The 24,308-nt window shown below is 39.1% G+C and overlaps 1 pseudogene across 1 annotated transcript in view; it reads left to right on the forward strand.

Annotated features, from left to right (window-relative positions):
* LOC704543 (CCDC144A N-terminal pseudogene) overlaps positions 1-24,308 on the forward strand; it is a 119,209-nt pseudogene that overhangs the window by 87,535 nt on the left and 7,366 nt on the right. The window contains exons 14-16 of the transcript XR_013406177.1: positions 17,596-17,889; positions 18,489-18,709; positions 20,128-20,332. The product of XR_013406177.1 is annotated as a CCDC144A N-terminal pseudogene (transcript). The remainder of the gene's footprint in view (positions 1-17,595; positions 17,890-18,488; positions 18,710-20,127; positions 20,333-24,308) is intronic.

A 24,308-nucleotide genomic window follows, 5' to 3' on the forward strand; every position in this document is an offset into this window, starting at 1 on the left:
TATTACCAGTTGTCTTATGTAAGAATAGAAATTCAAGTAGTAGAATGTCTTTAATTTCACTTTTTGCTTCGTGGCTATAAGCGTATAGCCAGCTTATGCCTTGTTGACTCCATGACATGATGAGAGTCAGGCTTACGAAGACAGATCCCATTATTTTTTTTTCTCCAGTCATACCTTTTGTCTCTCACCCAGTGGCTCTCTCTTCACTCCCATTTCCATCAAATCCTGGCCACAGGATATGCTGACTCTGTCTACTATTTATTGCATTATGTTTTATTAACTCATAGAGTCACGTGTAGATTTTAACTAACTATGAAGGGCAGGGTTAAGTCTAGGCTGTCATCTTTCCTTGTTGGAAATTGAGCTAATTCGTCATGTTGCAGTTCACAGTTAGATCCTCTTTTGACACAGCACCTCGTTCTCTTGTACACCCCCAGAGCTGAATTCTCTTCTTGGCACAGATCCTACATTCTCAGAAACCAGAGTTCCCTGCATTTACCTCCTTTTGCTTAAACAGAGATTCATAGCTATGCTTTTATAGTTCAACACATAATTCATTGAATAAATACTTAACACATAATTCATTGAATAAACCCATTCAAAGAATAACTTCCAGGAGTGCAGCAACTAGAAATCAGGTCATGTCCAGGCATTTATCAGAAACAAGTAGTCGAATTGGTTGTATGAAATTCAAAATTTCAGAGTCAATTTATATGATATGGAGAAGCATTTTGGTACAACATAAAGATGAGACGCTCTTCCCTTCTCCATACAAATGAGCTTGAAATAAGGTAAAGGGGAAATTGTGTTTAATAGCTTAACACTCAAAGGACACTACATTTGTTTTACTTCTGAGATTATTAAAACTGATTCCATAATATTTTTTTATTTCCTCATTGAGGAAATCGAAATGAAGACTGAATCCTAGATTGATTAATAAATACCCAAAGCTGCTTATCACTTTTAGAATTTCAGTTCATTGAAATCAGGTACAATGTCTGATTTTTGGTTATTAATCAAGTATTTCTAGTTTTTTCAACTTTATACTTCAAATCGTGTATCTCCTTCCTTCCTCATCTCCTCCACGAGTGCATAAGAGTTTTGTTTTTCTCCCCAACCTCACCACGATTTTTTACTTTTGGGACTTTGTTTGTGTTGTTTTTTGTTGTTGTTGTTATTGTTGTTTGTTTGTTTTTGATAGTAGCCATTCTGTGGTGAGACAATATCTCATTTGGGATTTTATTTCCATTTTCCTGTTAGTGATGTTGAGAACTTTTCCATATTTTTGTGGCTATTCATACATCTTCTTTTTAGAAATGTCTCCTTAAATTCTTTGTCTGCATTTTAGGGGGATTATTAACTACTTTTTACTGTTGAGTTGTTTGAATTCCTGGTATAGTCTAGATATTAGACTTTCTCAGATGAATAGATTTGTAAATATTGTCTCCCTGTCTACAGATTGTTGGTAGTTTTTTTCACTCTGTTGGTTGCTTCCTTTGCTGTGAAGAAACTTAATTTTAATATAGCCTCACTTACCTATTTTTGTTTTTATGCCTGTGCTTATTTTTGGCATATGCCTGCGATAACTTAGCTATAAAATCTTTGCCTTGACCTGAAGCATTTTCCCTGTATTTTCTTGTAGTAGTTTTATAATTTTGTATCTCATGTTTAAGTCTTTAATCCATTTTGAGTTGATTTTTGTATATGGTGAAGGATAGGGACCTGGTTTCATTCTTCTTTTTCCAGATATCCAGTTTTCCCAGTCCCATTTGTTGAAGAGAGGGTTCCTTCCCCAATGTATGTTCTTGACACTTTTGTTGAAAATCAGGTGTCTGTAAATATGTGGATTTATTTCTGAGTTCTCTATTCTGTTCCATTGGTTTAATTTTCTGTTTTTATACCAAGACCATGCTCTTTTGGTTACTATAACCTTGAAATATATTTTGAAGTCAGGTAGAGAGATGCCTCCAGCTTTGTTATTTTCCCTCAGGCTTGGCTTGTATAGTCTAGCTTTTTTGTGGTTCCATATGAATTTTAGGATTGTTTTTTCCATTTCTGTGAAGAATATTATTGGTGTTTTTTTGTTGCAAGTTATAAAGGGCATTTTATTTTTATCTTATTTATTCTTTCTCTTTCTTAACTTGTATTTTAGATTCAGGGGGTACATGTGCAGGTTTGTTACAAAGGTATATTGCATAATGCTTAGGTTTAGGGCACAATTGAACCTATCACCCAGGTAGTGAGCATAGTACCTGGCGTGTCATTTTTCAATCATTGTCCCCAACCCAATCCCCCTTCTTATAGTCCCCAGTGTCTATTGCTCCTGTCTTTATGTCCAAGTGTACCCAATGTTTAGCTCCCACTTATAAGTGAGAACATGTAGTATTTAGTTACCTGTTTCCGCATCAGTTTGCTTAGGATAATGCCCTCCAACTGCATCCGTGTTGCTGCAAAGGACAGTATTTTGTTCTTTTTATAACTGCATAGTATTACATATTGTTTATGTGCTACGTTTTCTTAATCCAGTACACCATTGATGAGCTTCTGGCTTCATTCCATATCTTTGCTATTGTGAATAGTTCCGCAGTGAACATATGGGTGCATGTGTCTTTTTGGCAGAATGATTTGGTAGAATGATTGTGTCCTGACTGAAGTCATTTATCAGTTCCAGGATAAATTGGAAGACTCTTTCAAGTTTTCTAGGTATAGAATCATATCATCCACAAAGAGAGATAGTTTGGCATCTTTTCCTTTTTGGATGCCTTTTCTTTCTTTCTTTTGCCTGATTGCTCTGACTAGGAGTTCCAGTACTATGTTTAATACATGTGGTGAGACTGGGCATCCTTGTCTTGTTCCAGTTGTCAAGGGGAATGCTTCCAACTTTTTTTGTTCCTTTTTCTTTAATTTTTTTCTTTATTGTTTTATAGAGACAAGGTCTAACTGTGTTGCCCAGGCTGGTCTCAGACTCCTGGCCTCAAGTGATTCTACTGTCTTCACCTCCCAACATGCTGGGGTTACAAGCATGAGCCACTACACTCAGTCCCTACTTCTAGCTTTTGCCCATTCTGTATGGTTTTAGCTGTGGGTTTGTTACCGAGGGTCCCTTATTATTTTGAGGTCTATTTCTTTGATGCCTAATCTGTTGAGTGTTTTTTTCATGAAGGAATGATGGACGTTATTGAAGGCTTTTTTGCATCTTTTGAGATGATCATATGGTTTTTCTTTTTCACTCTGTTTATGTGGTTAAACACATTTATTGATTTGTGTACTTTGAACCAACTTGAATCACAAATATAAAGCCGACTTTATTGTGGTGAAGTAAGTTTTTGATGTGTTGCTGGATTTTGTTTGCTGATATTTTGTTGAGGACTTTGTTGTCTACATTCATCGGGGATATTGGGCTGTATTTTCTTTATTTGTTGTGTCTTTGCTGGCTTTTAGTATCAAGATGACGCTGGCGTCATACAATGAGTTAGGGAGAAGTATCTCCTCAATATTTTGGAATAGTTTCAGTAGGTTTGTTAACAGCTTTTCTTTGTGTGTCTGGTGGAAATTGGCTGTGAGTCAGTCTGATCTGGATCTGTTTTTGGCTAGTAGGTTTTTTATTACTGATTCAATTACAAAACTTGTTATTCATCTGTTCATAATTTTAATTTCCTCCTGGTTCAATCTTTGTTAAGTTGTGTTTCCAGGGATTATCCATTTCTTCTAGATATTCTAGTTTGTGTGCATACAGTGGTGTTCATTGTAGTCTCTGAGGATCTTTTGTATTTCTATGGGGTTGGTTGTAATGTCATCTTTGTCATTTCTGATTGTGCTTATTTGATGTTCTCTGTTTTGTTTTTTGTTTTGTTTTGTTTTAATTTGTCTAACTAGTGGCCTTCAGTATCATTTATCCTTTTGGTTTCATTGATCCTTTGTATGGATTTTGGGGCCTCAAATTTCTCAGGTATACTCTGATTTTAGTTATTTCTTTTCTGCTGCCAACTTTGGGGATTTTTGTTCTTGTTTTGTAGTTCCTCTCAGCACAGTGTCAGCTTGTTAATTACTGATCTAACTTTTCGACATATTTGTTTTGTGCTATGAGCTTTCCTCTTATGCTGCTTTTGCTGTATCCCAGAAGTTTTGGTATAATGTTTCTTTTTGCTTATTACAAATAATTTTTTGATTTCTGCCTTAAATTATTTCTTTTCCTAATGTCATTTAGGAGCCAGTTGTTTGATTTCCATGTAATTGTGTGATTTTCAGAGATCTTTTTGGTATTCATTTCTATTTTTATTGCAGTGTAGTCCAAGAGTATGGTGTCATGTGATTTCATTTTTAAAAAATTTATTACGACTTGCTTTATGGCCAAGCATATTGTTGATCTTGGAGTAAGTTCTTTGTGCAGATGAGAAAAAAGTGTATTCTGTGGTTGTTTGGTGGAGTATTCTGTAGATGTCTATTAGGTGCAATTAGTCAAGTGTTAAATTTAAGCCCAGAATTTCTTTGTTAGTTTTTTGTCTCGATGATTTGCCTTAACACTATCAATGAGGTGTTAAAGCCTCCCACTGTTATTGTGTGACTGAGTCTTTTGGTAGGTCTGGAAGGACTTGGTTGTTTTTGAATCTGGGTGTTCCAGTGTTGGGTGGGTATGTATTTAGGATAGGGATATCTTCTTGGTGAATTGAGTCCTTTATCATTGTGTAATGCCCTTCTTTGTCCTTTTTTGGCTGTTGTTGGTTTAAAGTCTGTTTTTTGGCTGTTGTTGGTTTAAAGTTTGTTTTTTGCAAGGGGTGACAGATCTTTGTCCATCCCTTTGCTCAGAGCCTGTGGGTGCATTACATGTGAGATGTGTCTTCTGAAGATAGCAGACTGTTAGTTCTTGTTGTTGGTTTGTTTTTTAATTCAACGTGCCACTCTGTGCCTTTTAAGTGAGGCATTTAGACCATTGAATTCAGTGTTAATATTTATATGTGAGATTTTGACTCTGCCATGATGTGTTTAGCTGGTTGCTTTGTACTCTTGATTGTATAGTTGTGTAATAGGGTCTGTGGTCTATGTACTTAAGTGTGTTTTTGTGGTAATGGGTATTATTCTTTCCTTTCCATATTTAGGACCCCCTTAAGAATATCTTATAAGTCTGGTCTAGTGGTAATGAATTCCCTTAGTGTTTGTCTGGAAAAGATTGTATTTCTCTGTCACTGATGAGGCTTAGATTAGAGTTACATGAAGTTCTTGGCTGAAATTTCTTTAAGGGTGCTGAAAATAGGCCCCACTTTCATCTGGCTTATAAGGTTTTTGCCAGAAAGAGGTCAGCTGTTCACCTGATGCAGGTGTTTTAGCTGCCTGTAAGATTTTTCCTTTCATGTTGACCTTGGAAAGTCTAATGGGCTGTGTATTTTGGGGATGGTTGTAGAGGTTCTGTGAATTTCTTGAATTTTTCCATCAACCTCTCATGAGATTGGGGAAATTTTCATGAACTGTATCCTCAGATATGTTTTCCAAGTTGCATACTCTCTCTCCTTCTCTCTCAGCAATGCCAATGAGTCATAGATTGGTGTCTTTACAAAATCCCACATTCCTCAGATGTTTTGTTCATTTTTAAAATTGTTTTTTCTTTATTTTTGTCTCGGTTGATTCAAAAGACTGATCTTTGACTTCTGTAATCCTTTCCTCTACTTGGTCTCATCTGGTTTTGAAGTTCCCTCCTGTGTTGAATTTTGCAGCTCCAGAAGTTCAATTTGCCTCTTTTTAAAAATGGCTATGTCGTGTTTCAACTCCTGGATGGTTATACTGGTTCCTTGGATTGGGTTTCAGCTTTCTCTTTAATCTCATTGAGCTTTGTTGTCGTTGAGATTCTGAATCGCATGTCTGTCATAAAGCATGTCATTACACTTCAATCTGGTGAGATTTTATTGCTGGGGAGCTAGTGTGATTTTTTTGGAGGTAATGAAACTCTCTGATTTGTTGAATTGTTGGAGTCCTTGTGCTGATTATTCCTCATCTGAGAGTGCTGCAGTTTCTTTATCTTTTTGAAATTCCTGTCATTTGGATGGGGATTTTTGTTTTTATGTTCTTTTCTTCCCTTTGAGGGTTTGTGGTGTGTATTGTGTATCGTTGATTGGCTTTGTTTCTGGGTGGTTTCAGATGGCCAGGACTCCACGCAGATTCCTTCGTTGTGGCTACTTTCCTGCACTGGGTTTCACAGATGTGTGTTGAAGGTATATAATAATTTTTGTTTGGTGGTGTAATTCAGTCTGCAATCCAGGAGATGGTGCTCTAGAGTACGGGCTGGCAAGCCTCTTTTCTATTTCAGTGTGTTTGCAGCAGTGCTCTGGGGAAGAGGGAGAAGTAGGATTGGGAAGGTGAGAGATAACCCCCCTCACCAAATCAGTTCCTGGAACTTGGGAGAGCCCCCTCCAATCACTGGTGCCACACATGAATTTTATGGGCTGCACACCTCCCACCCTTAGGGCGGCCCAAGCCACAAGTTAGGTTGCTAAGAGACCAACAACTCCCTGGAGACCTGCTGGTCCTCTGGGCTTAGTAGAGTCAGAGCAGGTTGTAGAGTATGTCTGTGTGTCTGCGGGTGGTCTGTTGATACAATGTCGGTCAAGGCGGGAGGATCCCCAGGCAGGGCTGTGGTTCTGTGGGGTGCAGCTGGTGTGGTGCCCATAGCCCAGGGTATTTTGCCCAGCAGACGGTTGTGGGGACCACCCAGCCGCACTTGCCCAACCAGGCCTCCCTCCATTGTCTGCCCCCAGGGCAGGCCCAACTAGGCAGTTTTGTCTCCCATCCTTCCATACCCAGATCACTGGACTATTAGCTGTTTCAGGCTCCCTCAGGCAGAGGCCGTGGACAGACAGGTTACACCCTTCCTGGACAGGTCTTGTAGAACAGGGTTCCCAACCTCCAGGTGGTGGACCACTACCAGTCATGGCCTGTTAGGAACTGGGCCGCACAGCAGGAGGTGAGGGGAGGGCTGGTGAGTGAGCATTACCACCTGAGCTTTGCCTCTTGTCACATCAGCAGTGGCATTAGCTTCTCATAGGAGCACAAGCCCTGTTGTGAACTGTCTACGTGAGGGATCTAGGTTGCGTGCTCTTAATGAGAATCTAATGCCTGATGATCTGAGGTGGAATAGTGCCATCATGAAACCATCCTCACCCCCGCTGTCTGTGGAAAAATTATTTTCCACGAAGCCAGCCCCTGGTGCCAAAAAGGTTGAGGACTGCTGTTGTAGAGGGAGCTCACTTGGCTCCCACACTGGCATATGAACTCAGGCCTCCCTCTTCTTGGCATTCTGAGAGAGGAAACTTCTCCTGTTCTTGAGCTCAGGCCACAGATACCAGCTCAATATACTTGAGCAGCGTGCTTGAATCCTGGGGGTATCGAGACCAGGTTCATGACTTTGTCTTCTGGTCCCATGGGGTTGAGCATTGGCTGTGCTGGGGATGGGGGCTGAACTACTCCCAGGCCTCTGACAAAGCACTCAGATGGGGCAGTGGAGGCTATGCTGTGTGCTTACCCTTGTGTGAGTAGCCAGGCAGGGGCCTTGGGAAGCACTGGTGGACAAAAAGGTACACAGACCAGATATGCTGCAGTCCCATGGTAAATGCAGCCCTACTGTCTGCTGGCCTGGTGGTAAACAGGAGCTAGAGTCATTCAGAACAAGGTGGAGAGCCTTGGGGGATGGGTGCCTATGGTCATGTTTTGCTGCAGCTGCACCAGGTGCCAAACCCTCTGGGCTGTATGCAGGTTTGAGCTCTGCCTATGACTATTCGCCAGCCAGTTCCTCTTGCCAATTCAGGTGTCTTTGTGGGTGCAGGGATCTCTGGGAGCTAGTATCCCAGAGTTCCTTGCTGGGAGTGTGGTGCTGCACAGTTCCTTCACTCACCCCTTCCTTAGTTTCTGGATTGGGGAGTGATTCTAGTGCTTGGTGACTCTGTGCAGGCTTCCCAGATTTCTTCCTCTTCATCCTTGATGCCTGCATTACCTCTCTATCAAATTTCAGTGTTTTCTCTCCAAAGACCTGCTTGAAGTGTGATTATTTACTTGATATTTTGGTTTCTTTCTCACAGAGAGGCATTTCCTGGCTGCATGTGGTGACCATCTTGTTTCCCCCTAAAAACATCAAAAATTGGTATTTAATAGAGCTTGCATTGAATCTGTAGACCGCTTTCAGTAATAAAGTCATTTAACCAATATTCTTCCAGTCTGTGAGCATGCAATATCTTTCCATATTTGTGTCCTCTACAATTTCTTTCGTCTTGTAGTTTGTTTGTTTGTTTGTTTGTTTGTAAAGGTCTTTTATCTCTTTAACTTTTTCTGAGGCATTTTATTATTTTGTAGCTAGAGTAGTGGGACTGCCTTCTTGATGTCTTTTTATTCTAGTTGATTATTAGTGTATAGAAATGTTACACATGCCATTGGCACTGTTTTTATATGCTGATTTTGTGGCCTGAACCTTGCTGAATTTTTTAGTTCTAACAGACTTTTTTGGTGGCATATTTATGGTTTTCTGTATATGAGATCAGGTCATGTGCACTGGGAGACAATTTGACTTTCTATTTTCCAGTTTGGATCCCCTTTATTTCTCTGATGATTTTTGTATCTGTGTCCTTCAGGGATATTGGCATATAGTTTTGTTTTTGTGTCTCTGTCTGGGTTTGACCTTAGAGTAATACTGACCTTTAGAATAAACTATGAAGATTTTGGAATAATTTATGAAAAATTGGTGTTAGTTTTTCCTTAAAACTGTAGAAGAATTCAGAGTAAACTTAACCCAATTTTAGACATTTCTTTGTGGGGATACTTTATTGCTGATTCAATTACATTACCTGTTATTGGTCTGTTCAGGTTTCCATTTCTTCTTGGTTCATTCTAGCTGGTTATACATTTCCAGGAATGTATACATTTTCCCTAGGTTTTGTAGTCTGTTGGCATATAGTTGTTCATAATAGTCTCTCATGACCCCATCTATTTGTTTGGTATCAGTTTTAATATATACTTCTCTGTTTCTCTTTTTATTTACTTGAGTTTTCTCTTTTTTCTTGTTTAATATGGTTAGTTTATCAGTTGTGTTTATATTTTCCAAAAATCATCTTTTACTTTGAAGGATGTTTTGTTTGTTTGTTTTGCTTTTCTACTCTACCTCATTCAGTTCTGCCCTGCCTTTATCATTTCTTTCCTTCTACTATGTTTGAGTTTTGGGTCCCTTCTTGCTTTTTTGGTTTCTTCAGGTACATTGTTAGGTTGTTTATTTGAAGTCTTTCTCTTTTTTGGATGTAGCTGTTAATTGCTATAAATCGCCCTCTTAGTGCTTCTTTTGTCACTTTCTATAGTGGTTGATTTTTTTCCCCATTTTCATTGGTTTCAAGGTATTTTTAATCTTTTTCTTAATTTATTGATTGGCCCAGTTGTTCATTCATAAGCAGGCTGTTTAATTTCCATGTGTTTGTACAGTTTACAAAGTTTTTGTCGTTATTGATTTCCATTTTTATTCCAATGTGGTTTGAGAAAATACTAGCTATGAGTTTTTAAATGCAATATATGGTCTATTCTGGAGAATGTTCTTTGTGCTAATGAGAAGAATGTGTATTCTGCAGCTTTTTAATGAAATGTATAAGTGTCAGCTAGGTCCATGTGGTCTATAGTGCAGGTTCATTTTGATGTTTCTTTGTCAGTTTTCTGTTTAGATGATCCCTTCAATGCTGAAAGTCAGGTGTTGGAGTACCTATCTATTATTGTACTGGGGACTATCTGTCTCTTTAGTTTCAGTGATGTTTGCGTTATATATCTGTGTGCTCAGGTGTTAAGTGCATATACCTTTATAACTATTGTATCCTCTTGCTGAATTGATCCTGTTATTATTATATAATGACCTTCTTTTTCTCTTTTTTTGTTTAACTTAAGATCTATTTTGTCTAATATAAATATAACTACTCCTGCGTGCTTTTGGTTTTCATTTGCATGGAATATCCTTCCATCCTTTCACTTGCAGGCTATGTGACTTTACAGGTGAAGTGAGTTTCTTGTAGGCAGCATATCATTTGGTCTTTTTTGTAATCCATCCATTCTATCTATATCTTTATTTGAGGAATTTAAATCAGGTATAGTCAAGGTTTTTATTGATAGGTGAGGACTTACTCCTTTCATTTTAATAATTGTTTCGTGATTGTTTTGTCTATCCTCTGTTCCTTTTTTCCTCTTTTATTGTTTACCTCTACAATTTAGTGGTTTCCTGTAGTGATAATGTTTGATTCCTTTCTCTTTTTCATTTTTGTACCTGCTCTACCAATGAGTTTTATAGTTTTTTGATTTTCATGGTGGTAGACACTGTCTTTTGCTTCCAGATTGAGGACTCCTGTAAGCATTTCTTGTAGGATCAGTCTAGTGGTGATGCATTCCTTCAGGTTTTGCTTGTCTGAGACGTTATTTCTTTTTCAGTTTTATTTATTTATTCATTGGAGACAGAGTCTCTGTTGCCCCAGCTGGAGTTCAGTGGCATGAACTCAGTTCACTGCAACCTCTGCCTCCCAAGTTCAAGCAATTTTCATGCCTCAACCTCCTGAGTAGCTGGGACTACAAGCATGAGCCACCATGCTTGGCTAATTTTTTTGTATTTTTAGTAGAGATGGGGTTTTGCCATACTGCCCAGGCTGGTCTTGAACTCCTGAGCTCAGGCAATCTTCCCACCTTGGCCTCCCAAAGTGCTAGGATTACAGGGATGAGCCACTGCACCTGGCCCCTCTTTTTCAGTTTTAAAGGATAGCTTTGCTGGATATAGTATTCTTGACAGGCAGTCTCTTTCTTCCTGCATATTAAATATATCATCTCATTCTCTCCTGTCCTCTAAGGTTTCTGCTGAGAAATATGCTGTTTGTCTGATACAGATTCCCTTGCATGTGACTTGGTGTTTTTCTCTTGCTCTTTGTCTTTGACTTTTAACATTTGACTGTGATGTGCCTCAGAGAAGACTTTTTAAATTGTATTTCTTTGGGGATCTTTGAGATATCTGTATCTAGATGTTTATATCTCTCACAAGACTTGGGAGTTTTTCAGCTATTATTTCATTAGATTGGTTTTCTGTGCCTTTTCCCATCTCTTCTATTTCTGCAACTCCCAATATTCGAAAAATTTTTGGCTCATGATGGCCCATATATAACATACACTGTCTTCTTTCTTTTTCTTTTCTTTTCTTTTTTTTTTCCTTTTTGCTTTTTATTTGTCTGACCTCATATAAAGACCCCTCTTCAAGTTCAGAAATTCATTCTTCTGCTTGAGCTAGTCTATTGCCAACATTTTCAGTTGTTTTTATTTTATGTATTGAATTCTCAGTTCCAGGATTTCTGTTTGGTTCCTTTGAATGCTGTCTTTTTCATTGTTGAATTTCTTATTTAGATCATAAATTGTTTTCCTGATTCCTTTGTATTATCTATCTTTCCTATCAGGAATCTTTCCTGATTCCTTTGCATTATTGTATATCTCACTATGTTTCCTTAAGATCATTATTTTGAATTTTATAGGTTTTGTTTTCTTTGGGATTTGTTACTGGAGAATTACTGTATTCCTTTGGAAGTGTCATGTTTCTTTGATTTTTCATACTTCTTGTGTCCTTTATGTTGATAGCTGTGCAGCTGGTGTAACAGTCACTTCGTGTAGTTTTAGGTGTCGACTTTTTTCTGTAGATGTATCTATGTTGTTGGTTGAATATGGTGCTTTGGCATTGATGATGGGGGAGGTGCATTGGTGTAGTCTCCATATACTTATGTTTTCTTCTGCTGTAATCAACATCAGTGTCAGGTAAGTTCCTCAGTGGCTTACGGTGTAATTGTTAGTAGTGGGGGATGTTGTGGTGAGGCCTTGATGGTGATGGGGAGGACAGCAGGCCAGTCCTCAGGCACATTGATGGCATATACAAGTACTAGACTGGCAGCACCAGGACAGGCTTGCCAGTTTTTGGTGGCAGTAGGGTACCTGAGTGGGCTGGCCCTTGGGCTTCCAGGTGGTGTGTGCTGGGATCAGAGGTGGCAGTAGCAGGCCAGCCCAAAGGACCTTGGTGACACTTGTGGCACTGGAGATGACAGTAGCAGCTGGGGGTCGGACCTTGGATCCCTTGGTAGCATGCATGGGCACTGGTAGTGGTGAAAGCAGGCTGCATGGGCATTTCTCTAGGCGCCTGTGAGGAATATTTGGGTGGGTACCTATGGCAGTGTGTGGAGCAGGTTTGTCCACAGGTTCACTGAAGGCATGTGCAAGAGACTTTGTCAGTGGCTGGTGAGGCAGCCCTGTCTTTATGCTCCTGGATGCCTTGTGCAGGTGCCGGTGGGGCAGTAGGACTGTCCTTGGTGTTAGTGGTAGATGGCGCCTGGGTAAATGCACACAGACCTGGTTGGGGTGGGCTGCTCCTCAGGGCCCTGGACAGTGTATGTGAGCACTGAAGCAACAACAGCAGAAACAAGCAAAGTAGCCTTGTCTTCAGGCTCTCATATGCCTCACATGGGCACTGCCCCTGGTGGGTTTGGCAGGCTTGTTCTCAGGCTCCTTCATGGTACACTTGAGTGGGCCAGTTCTCTGGCCTCCTAAACGTATGCACAGGTATGCATAGTACTGCCACTGAAGGGGACAGGGCTGCTGTTGGTGGCAGTGGTATCAGTCAGTGGCTCTCAGGCTCTGGAGAGCACACACTTAGGATCCCTTTGACCTAGAACAGTTTCCCTGGTGGGCTATTAGGTGACCACCTATTACCACAGGTATAGGGGGCTGTGGGGCTAGGGATTTGGGGGAATCTGTCCTGGCTTTGAGATGATCCTGGCTGGACTGGCTACCTCAGTTCCCTTTCCTTCTGTCATCAGAGGATCCCTATCAATTTCCTGCTGAATTCCAGTATGCTGTCTTTGATGCTTTCCTCAAGGTGTGGTTACCTACTTGCTGGTTTGGTTTTTCTTTTTCAAAGAGATGAGTGCTGGATATTCCCAGTCAGCCATCTCGATGATATCTTTGTCTATGCTGTGCATATTAAGGAATGTATAGACATGTTTTTAAACCTGCACAATTAGCCCTATAACTACAATTCTAAAAATTTCTACCACTTGAAAAACACACTCATTTGTAATTATTACCTCCCACCCTATGCACAGGTTTCATTTTGTATGGCAGGCTCAGGCTTAAAGTGCAAGATCCTAACTCCCCACCACACATATACACGTTTCATTTAATATGGCAGCAAGCTCAGGCTTGAAGTGCAAGATCTTACCATCTTTATCACGTCCAGTAGGGATTCACCCTGGGTTGTGGTTTCTGTGGTATAACCCCTTGAGTGCATATCTTGTCAACACAAAGACTTAACTAAAGGGACAAGTTATCTACAACTCACCCACCCAGCATTCTCCTAAACTGCTAGAGACCCTCCTATTGAACAGAGAGAAAATGGGAGTCACAAACGAAATAGTAGACCATAGCAGTTCTGAAATACAGCCTGATGTGTACTTCCACTTCTTTGATTTGGACTTCGTGGGAACCATCCTCTGTGGTTGTTTGTGCTGCCTTCTTGGTTCTTTGTTGTATCCTTTTAGTATCCTTTTCATAAGTAATGACCTGTGTTTTCAGCTAAGTAGTTTCCTCAGCCAGCTTTCTCCCTATAGAACTTCTTAGGTCCTAAGGCCTCTTCATTTTTACTGTCTTGGTGTCTTTTAATCCAAGCTAGCAAGCAGTGTTATTGTTACTACGATTCTCTTAAATACTTAGAGTCTCTTGTGAATTTTACTTGGGTTCTTGTCATGGAAAAACCTCTTGTCCAGATCTCTTTGAGATAAGCACTTCACCTTGTGCTTCCTGTGAAGCTGTAGTAGGACAGTGCCTTAAGATGCATATACCCCCCATCAAGCTACCAATGAATTTCTTCACAGAATTGGAAAAAACTGCTTTAAAGTTCATATGGAACCAAAAAAGAGCCCGCATCTCAAAGACAATCCTAAGTCAAAAGAACAAAGCTGGAGGCATCACGCTACCTGACTTCAAACTATACTACAAGGCTACAGTAACCAAAACAGCATGGTACTGGTACCAAAACAGAGATATAGACCAATGGAACAGAACAGAGTCCTCAGAAATAATACCACACATCTACAGCCATCTGATCTTTGACAAACCTGAGAGAAACAAGAAATGGAGAAAGGATTCCCTATTTAATAAATGGTGCTGGGAAAACTGGCTAACCATAAGTAGAAAGCTGAAACTGGATCCTTTCCTTACTCCTTATACGAAAATTAATTCAAGATGGATTAGAGACTTAAATGTTAGACCTAAAACCATAAAAATCCTAGAGGAAAACCTAGGTAGTACCATTCAGGACATAGGCATGGGCAAAGACTTCATGTCTAAACCACCAAAAGCAACGGCAGCAAAAGCCAAAATTGACAAATGGGATGTAATTAAACTAAAGAGCTTCTGCACAGCAAAAGAAACTACCATCAGAGTGAACAGGCAACCTACAGAATGGGAGAAAATTTTTGCAGTCTACTCATCTGACAAAGGGCTAATATCCAGAACCTACAAAGAACTCAAACAAATTTACAAGAAAAAAACAAACAACCCCATCAAAAAGTGGGCAAAGGATATGAACAGACATTTCTCAAAAGAAGACATGCATACAGCCAACAGACACATGAAAAAATGCTCATCATCACTGGCCATCAGAGAAATGCAAATCAAAACCACAATGAGATACCATCTCACACCAGTTAGAATGGCAATCATTAAAAAGTCAGGAAACAACAGGTGCTGGAGAGGATGTGGAGAAATAGGAACACTTTTACACTGTTGGTGGGATTGTAAACTAGTTCAACCGTTATGGAAAACAGTATGGCGATTCCTCAAGGATCTAGAACTAGATGTACCATATGACCCAGCCATCCCATTACTGGGTATATACCCAAAGGATTATAAATTATGCTGCTATAAAGACACATGCACACGTATGTTTATTGCGGCACTATTCACAATAGCAAAGACTTGGAATCAACCCAAATGTCCATCAGTGACAGATTGGATTAAGAAAATGTGGCACATATACACCATGGAATACTATGCAGCCATAAAAAAGGATGAGTTTGTGTCCTTTGTAGGGACATGGATGCAGCTGGAAACCATCATTCTTAGCAAACTATCACAAGAACAGAAAACCAAACACTGCATGTTCTCACTCATAGGTGGGAACTGAACAATGAGATCACCTGGACTCGGGAAGGAGAACATCACACACCGGGGCCTATCATGGGGAGGGGGTAGGGGGGAGGGATTGCATTGGGAGTTATACCTGATGTAAATGACGAGTTGATGGGTGCTGACGAGTTGATGGGTGCAGCACACCAACATGGCACAAGTATACATATGTAACAAACCTGCACGTTATGCACATGTACCCTAGAACTTAAAGTATAATAATAATAAATAAATTTAAAAAAAAAAAAAAAGATGCATATACCCTTAAGATCTTTAAGGGAATTTGAGGCACCACCTTAAATCTTTCTGAGGTCTTAAGAAAGGGTCTTACACTGACAATCTTGGCTTCACCTTCAGACTGTGTTCTCCTGGCAGCACCCTGGATTTGATCTTATCCCAGAGGCCATTTATCTCAGCAATACAGGTGCCCCTCAAGCTAGGATGGGGTTATGTCTGGATGATGTTTGCATTTGTTATGACTGATATTTTCAATTTATAGGCCATCATAAATTGCAAATATCAGAAGTTGTGGGTGGGTTTTCCATTTATAATAATTTCCATTTACAGTGACTTTATCCTGATGTAACCACCCCTGTAAGCCAAGAGGCTTACACATACCATTTTGTTACTCAACACATATCATTTTCACACTATTATAAAAAGTCAGAAAATGGTGAGTCGAACCATGCTAAGTCAAGGACTGTCTATATTTGGGAATCTGACATGTGGAGAGGCTATAAAAAGGAAACAGATACTTGAACCCAGAAAGTCCTGGTTCCTTTATATGTAGTCGTCTTTCTTTAGCTTATCTCTTGCATTGGTTTTACTTTCAGCGGCTGTGTAGTAACAGTGCAATTTCCTTCAGGTTCCAGTATCATTTTCTTCACTATCCGTGAAACCCTTCCTACCATCTTCTTCGAGGACCATTGGGCTTCCACAAACAGTCTCTTTAAGACTCTTCTTGTTTTCATGCTTATTCTTCTGTAGGTCCTTTCATCTTCCACTTAACTCCTGGTCCAATGATAATCCAACATGTTTTAGTAGTTTTTGTTGTTTTGTTATGCATTCCATATGTAGTGTCAATATCTGTATTAGTTATTTTTTGGTATATAACAAAATGCAGTGTTTCAAAACAACATCTATTTTGTTCACAATCTGCAGTTTTAGGCAAGGCTCAGTGGGGCCAGCTCACTTTTTCTTTACTTGGCATCAGCTGAGGCAACTTAAAGCTGAGAACTAGAATCGTCTAAAGCCTTGTTCATTCACCTGTGCAGCATTTGAAGCTGGCTTTTGGCTGGGACGTTAGTTAGAGAAGTCAGCTCGAACACCTACCTACATGAGGATTCACGGTGTGGTTTGGGCTTTCTCACAGCATGTTGGCTGCATTTTAAGGACAAGTGTCCCTAGAGAGAAAGAGTCAAGTAGAAGCTGTATGACTTTTTGTAACCCCACCTTAGAAGTCACCCAGCAGTTCTGCCACATTATGTTCACAAGAAGCCGGTTGTCAATGCCAGCTTGTATTCAGGAGAGGGAATATCATGGGAGAAGTGGCAAGCAATTTGTAGATGTTTTAAAACCACTGCTTCATTTACCTTTATAAAATAAAAAACAATCATAATTATTTCCTCTAAAGGAAAGCAGTTCTGTCCAACTCAGCACCACTGAAATTTCAGTGCAATTTTTTGTTGTCATTGTTTAATGTGCTCCCTTATTTTGTGTAAAGTAGCAATGAATTACAAGACTATACTACTGAATTAAGCCATTTTTCTTCAGAAAAATGGTATGGATCATGCCATTGAACTTTTATACTAGGAGATGTGATTGCTTCTTAATTCCAAGTATCATTACTCTTTGAAATGTAACTCAAATTAGCATAAGACATTTGCAGTTCAGCAAAAGGCTTATGGTATTGGAATCCATTTTTTTTCAAGATTTATTCATTAGAGTCTTATTTTCAGAGTCTTATTATGGGAGCCATTTATTGACTCAGGCCCAAATAATTCAATATGATGCCCTTAAAACTTCATTACAAATTATGGAGAATGATAGTGGGTTACAGCAATAAGAGACTTTGTGCTAACGGGGTGACTTAGAGCCATTTTAAGGAGGACAGCCATGAAACAATTATAGGAAAGCAGAAGTCTAAGATCAAGTCCAAATGTTGTGTGGCAAAGATGATGAAAGTAAAGGACAAATTTTTGTGAATTCTGGTGATTTTAACTTTGTTTTTAATTTTCTGAGTAATCCAAGGGTCTGTATTTTATGAATCTATAACAGTATAGGAACATTTTATTGCAACTGAATTTATTTAAAACATTATTAGTTTTATGTTAGACCATTCTCAGTCTACCTTCTTCATTACAAAACTATATTGTTTTACTCATGCAGGTTGACCTTATAGAAGCACAGGAAACTGCACCTTTACGATGTCTACATCTGGATGCAGAGAATGAAGTTCTTCAACTTCAACAGACATTATTCTCTATGAAAGCAATACGAAAGCAATGTGAAACACTACAGAAGAATAAGAAGCAGCTGAAACGAGAAGTAGTAAACCTCAAAAGTTATATGGAGAGAAATATGTTAGAATGTGTTGAAGCTGAACAGCATAAACTGTTGATTGAAGAAAAAGCAAAGAAAGATATAGCAGAAAAATTAAACGAAGCCATTCTCACCTTGCAGGTTGGTTTATTTATCTGTAATGTGCTTTCATTCATTTCACTGCAAATTTTATTTTGGATATATACATCATACGTGTTTTCTCTACTTTCCTGACAGCAATTTCTTTGGTAGACTTCTAGAAGGAAGGTGGTATTTGTTTCTCCATTTAAATATTTTCGTTTCCTTCATTCTTATTCTTATAACTAAATTGATCTTCCATAATAATAATTATCACTAGAGAATCATTTGATTACTAAAGCCAGTTGGCATAATACAAGACTAATAGAAAAAGTAAAAAAAAAAAAATTGTGATTTAGAAATTATACCATACTGTTGAACTGCTTTTAAGTTACATTGTTCCACTTTTAAAATGTAAACTTGATTCTGTCATTCTTTGCAGAATTGTTCTACAATTCAGATTCAATTATTAATGCAGTTGGTACTGATAATATGTTAAGCTTGAACTTCTTTCTTTCTTCACATTGTTCTTAAAATTGTTCTCTGAATCACATACTTAAAATTGTTCTCAGAATCACTGACTCCGAACAAAAGGAAACAAATATACAGTAATTATTCAGGTTATAATTACTTTTAAAATGTTCCCTTTTAATTTATTTTAGAAACAAGCAGCAGTATCTCAAGAACAGTTAGCACAGTTAAGGGAGGATAATACTACTTCAGTAAAAACTCAGATGGAACTCACAATCAAAAATCTGGAATCTGAAATCTCCAGAATAAACACTTCATCAGCCGACTTTAATAAAACCGAATTGGAAAGATATAAGGAACTCTACCTAGAAGAAGTAAAAGTTAGAGAATCCTTGTCAAATGAACTGAATAAGTAAGTCAGTACACAGAATCATAGAAAATAAGTTAAGCTCATTAATTTGCCTTCAAAAGCATAACTTTTAGTGAAACAGATTCAGGAGATTTGTGGGAAGTGAAAGCTTACTAGATTATACAATTTTGGAAAATTGTAAATTATAAATAGTAAATAAGCTTAACCTTTAAGTAAAATTGAAAATAGTAAATGAACATAACCTTTAACATCTTAGTCCAGGACAGTTCGTGTCTCTGCAGCTTTTGGTTTTACGTGACTTCCCCCCACCCCTTAATATTCTTATATAGTTAACCTGATCTATTAGGGTTTCAGCTAAGTATTTGTGAAGCTTCATAATTTAGACAGTGATGCCATTATAAAACTTGCTTGTCCATATTCCCTTTATTTGAAATATTAATGAATTTAATTTTTGGAAGATGACAGCTGAAAACCGAAAGGGTCAAGTACGACTACTCTGGGCACATTCTGGCACTCAGTAAATTCACTCTGCTTGATTGTGATCATTAGAGGGTGCCTTGAGAAGAAGTGTTCTGTGTTGTTTTCCACTCCACGTAAAGGCACACCTGTGAAGTAGAGAATGATTAACATAGAGTTGAGGGGAAGTACAACTTACTAGGTGATCAAAAATAACACCTTGGTCAGCCTGAGCGGGTATGTGGAAGACAGAAAAGGCAGGCCCCACCTCTGGTGCATGGGCCACAGTGTTAGGAGCTGATTGTCCTCGATGCTGCCTTAGTTCTCTTTGATTTCAGCAGTCTTATTCTCCCCTAGGAAAAGTCGCCCTGAATGATTCCTCAGTGACAAATGCTCAATTTTTTTTCCAGATAATGGGTGAAAAGTACAAGGGCGGTGAAAACAATTGTTTGAAAATGTCTTTGAGAGATAGTTTTTTAGAAAATCTCTGTTTTACTAAATACAAGTATTTCTAGCTTGTATTTTTACTTTTAGTTTTTTAATTGTATATATTTAAGGAGTACAATGTGATGTTTTGATATATTTATATGCAATGAAATGGTTATTTTGTCAAGCTAATTAATATCTTCATCATTTCACATAGTTACCCTTGGAATACAAGTAATTCTAATGGCATCTTAAGAATCTTGTAAGTAGAGTCATTCCAGACAGGCAACAAGTGTTAACTGTGAAGCGATACATCATTGATAGTCTTTTCTGTCCCCTCCCTCGTTTGAACTACTTGTTTGTTAGAAATCCCCCTAGAAACATATGTACTTCTTTAGAACAATGTTAAAACTATAATTGGATACAGTAGGCATGCTCTAACACATTTTCAGAGTTAAAACACGGCTTATGGTATATTCTATTTACTCTTATGGCAACTTTTAGAACAATTGAAGTCATTTAGGAATCATTTAGGAAAAAAGGAAATACTAAGCGTTTGTCTTTTGCAATCTTCATAGAACTAATGAGAAGATAGCAGAGGTCAGTGCACAACTTACTGTGGAGAAAGAGCTGACCAGATCTCCATTCGCTGCTTGTAGTACAAGGCCCATCCTAGAGCCACCTTGTGCTGGAAATCTTAATGATAGTGAAGATCTCAACAGAAAACATATTCCAAGAAAAAAGAAGTCTGCTCCTGAGAGCATGGAGAGCTACTTGTTGAAGGTTAGTTATCTTTTTTCCTTTGGTGTTCACATGTCTGTTCTAATTCTTGTATGTTATTTGGTGAAATACTCAGTTACTTAATTGTCTGGTGTATGGTCAAGTAAAGGTAATAATTATCTGTGTTAATAAAGAGAGGAGACAGAAATTTTACAGTTATTTTTAAGTCCCTGGAGCTCTCATTCATAAGAGATTACTCCTTTGTTAACTTTATTCAATAAACGTAACCAAACTGACACATTTTAAATTTCTTTAAAAACTGCAATTAAGTTAGATTTTAACCAAAGGTATACTTTGATGTGCTTTGTCTTACTAACTGATTTTACTTTGTCTGGGGTTCACTTTTAAAGGATTTAGTGTGCGTGGGGTCACTTTTAAAGTTTTTCTGCATCATCTCAGATTTTCTACCCCTCATCATATGTGAATGATTGGTGTCCAAACACTAACCACACATGGATGTTTATTATTTAAAAGGATCCAAGGTGAATACTTTTATATGTTATATAAACCTGCAACACTTGATTAATCTGTTCTTTAAGTTAAAAGTTTTGTGATTTTCTTACATGAGTACATCTGGTTATAAAAATTTGTATAAAAATTGCTATTGCATTTACAGTGTTTTAATCCCAATTTTAGTAAAATGTGTCTATTGTTATGTGGTTGTACAGTGGTTTTGAAATAGTTAAATGAAACAAATATTTGAATTTTTAAAGTAAAGCTCACATAAGTTATGTCTCTCTACTTGGCCATAACTGGAGTGATTGGTGACTAAGATGGCAATGATATCTAGAGTCCTTCAATAGCAAATGTGACCAAACAGAATCAATTCTGTTCTTTTTTTTTTTTTTTTTTTTTTTTTTTTGAGACGGAGTCTGGCTCTGCCACCCAGGCTGGAGTGCAGTGGCCGGATCTCAGCTCACTGCAAGCTCCGCCTCCCGGGTTCCCGCCATTCTCCTGCCTCAGCCTCCCCAGTAGCTGGGACTACAGGCGCCCGCCACCTCGCCTGGCTAGTTTTTTGTATTTTTTAGTAGAGACGGGGTTTCACCATGTTAGCCAGGATGGTCTCGATCTCCCGACCTCATGATCCGCCCGTCTCGGCCTCCCAAAGTGCTGGGATTACAGGCTTGAGCCACCGCGCCCGGCCTCAATTCTGTTCTTAATACCCCAAATTCCATGTAAAGCTGCACATGGACATCTCCCCTGGACATGTAACAGGAACCTTTTAGTTCAACTATGTGGTTTCACTCAGAGTAAGAGTCTATTTCTGGGGATTTCAAAATGAATCCAAGAATGACAAGCTATATCAACTATAGAGTCGGTAAGGGAAAAAAAAAAAAAAAAAACAACGTAGTTCAGCTATGCTTGACCCAGATTAAGGTATTTGTCTAACATTTGTCCATTTTTCAACTGGGGGAAAATTACAAAAGCTGGGCACAGTGGCACACACCTGTAGTCCCAGCTACTCCTGAGGCTGAGGCAGAAAGATCACTTGAGCTCAGGAGTTCAAAGCTGCAGTGTGCAATGATTATTCCTGTGAGTAGCTACAGCACTGCAGCACTCCAGACTGGGCAACATAGCAAGATTCTATCTCTTTTTTTTTTTTTTTTGAGACGGAGTCTCGCTGTGTCTCCCAGGCTGGAGTGCAGTGGCGTGATCTCGGCTCACTGCAAGCTCCGCCTCCCGGGTTCACGCCATTCTCCCGCCTCAGCCTCCCAAGTAGCTGAGACTACAGGCGCCCGCCACCACGCCCGGCTAGTTTTTTGTATTTTTAGTAGAGACGGGGTTTCACCATGTTAGCCAGGATAGTCTCGATCTCCTGACCTCGTGATCCACCTGCCTCGGCCTCCCAAAGTGCTGGGATTACAGGCTTGAGCCACCGCGCCCGGCCCCTATCTCTTAAAAAATTACAAAATCCAGAAAGCATTTGTTTGAACAAAAATAAATAGTTTTCTTTGTGTATATTGTTGTTTTTAAAATTTTTAATCGGTCCACATTTGCTTATAGTTTTGATGTTTTTATGGTCTCCTTAATGCACAGAAAAGCACAGGCCCACATGGAATGAGCCTCAACCTTGTTGTGTTTACCTGGCTATTTCATGTCCTAACAAATCATAGAAGAGCAAATCTAAGGTTTCTTAGACAGCATTGCGGCCAAATAGCTTAAAAGAGAATGCATTAAATGATTATTTTAATACATAGATTACAAGAGCCCAGCTAGCTGATATTTTTAATCATATTGTTTGCTTAGGTTTTAGGTTTCTGAAAAAAATGAGATGATCAGCATATGTGGTAAGATTAGAAAGAATATGTGGTAAGATTAGAAAGTCAAGGAAGAAGAAACTATTTCTGTAAGTGTTATACAGTCATCTTGTTCAGGCTGTGGTGGATAGGCAGCAAATGGTGCTCCTCGTTCCCTTCTGAGTTCAGAACACTGGAGTCAGATGGACATCAACACACTAGCTCTATCACAGACTCATGATAACTAATGGGAGGATGTGGCTCAGATGTGCAGCCACAGTATTTTATCCCAGATCAGGCACTAACCCACAGAGTTTTAAGTGGAGAAAACAAATGCTTGACACCCATCGCAGTTGCATGCTGCTTACTGCAGAGATGACAGCAAACCTGAACTCATGTCACCATGGGCAGACACATCTTTTGAAAGAGATCCTGAGCCAAGCAAGCACACTGTATGCTTTGCCCAAATTCACCCATTAGGTAGATCTGACATCTTCTCAAGAGGAAGCTGTAGGTAGAGAGTCTAAGCCCTCACTTGAAACCTGAGGCCAGGGAAATGAAGCTTCTCCTATCATTTCTGGCTGGATTTAAGTGATAATTGAAATTAAGTCCACATTTTTGTACCAATTAATGTTGGACAGACGTATGCTAGATGGTAAAGAGAAATCTGTTTTGTGTTTTCAGTTTTTCTATAACTCACAACATGGATGATCGCCTTGTTGATTGATTTTCATAAACCAAGTCTTATTTGGAGGAGAATGAATAGTTATTTTAAGGAACAGTTTTCTCGATTTCTGGTTGCTTGGTTCAACTGAAGATTTTCTCCTTCAAGTTTTCTGCTCTGCAGTTTGATGTGTTCTTTATAAATTGAGTGTCTCAATTGGTACTAGCAGAAGTTATGATACTAATTGTTGTTTAAATTTTATTCAAACTTACCTTGGAGAGCTACTTTTTTTGTCTCATGCTTAAACATTAGAGCACATCGTGACAGTTTATAGATGCATTTTCTCTGAGTTTTTGTTGTTGTTGTTGTTGTTGTTGTTGTTTTTTAAGACAGAGTCTCACTCTGTCACCCAGGCTGGAGTGCAGTGACGCAATCTCTGCTCACTGCAACTTCTGCCTCCTGGGTTCCAGCGCTTCTCCTGCCTCAGCCTCCTGAGTAGCTGGGACTACAGGTGTGCACCACCACACCTGACTAATTTTTGTAATTTTAGTAGAGACAGGGTTTCACCATATTGGCCAGGCTGGTCTCGAACTCCTAACCTTGTGATCCACCCACTTCGGCCTTCCAAAGTGCTGGGATTACAGGCGTGAGCCACCACACCTGGCCTCTCTGAGTTATTTTTTAAAATCTGTGTTTCTTTTCCAAATATGAACGAAGCAGCTAGGGGCATAGAATAACTCCAAGCTCAGTGAAAGATCTGAAGCCACCCACTCCTAGCTTGCAACTAATTGGCTTTCTGACCTCAGGCAAGCTGCAGTCTCTCTGAGCCTGTTTTGTTTCTTATATAAAATTAGGGACTTTGACTAAATCAATGACATTCATACCTTTAAGTAAAACTCTTTTTTTTTTTTTTTTTTTTTTTGAGACAGAGTCTCGCTCTGTCGCCCAGGCTGGAGTGCAGTGGCGCAATCTCGGCTCACTGCAAGCTCCGCCTCCCGGGTTCACGCCATTCTCCTGCCTCAGCCTCCTGAGTAGCTGGGACTACAGGCGCCCGCCACTGCGCCCGGCTAATTTTTTT

This window comes from Macaca mulatta, chromosome 16 (assembly GCF_049350105.2).
Source record: "Macaca mulatta isolate MMU2019108-1 chromosome 16, T2T-MMU8v2.0, whole genome shotgun sequence".
NCBI classification, from domain to species: Eukaryota; Metazoa; Chordata; class Mammalia; order Primates; family Cercopithecidae; genus Macaca; species Macaca mulatta.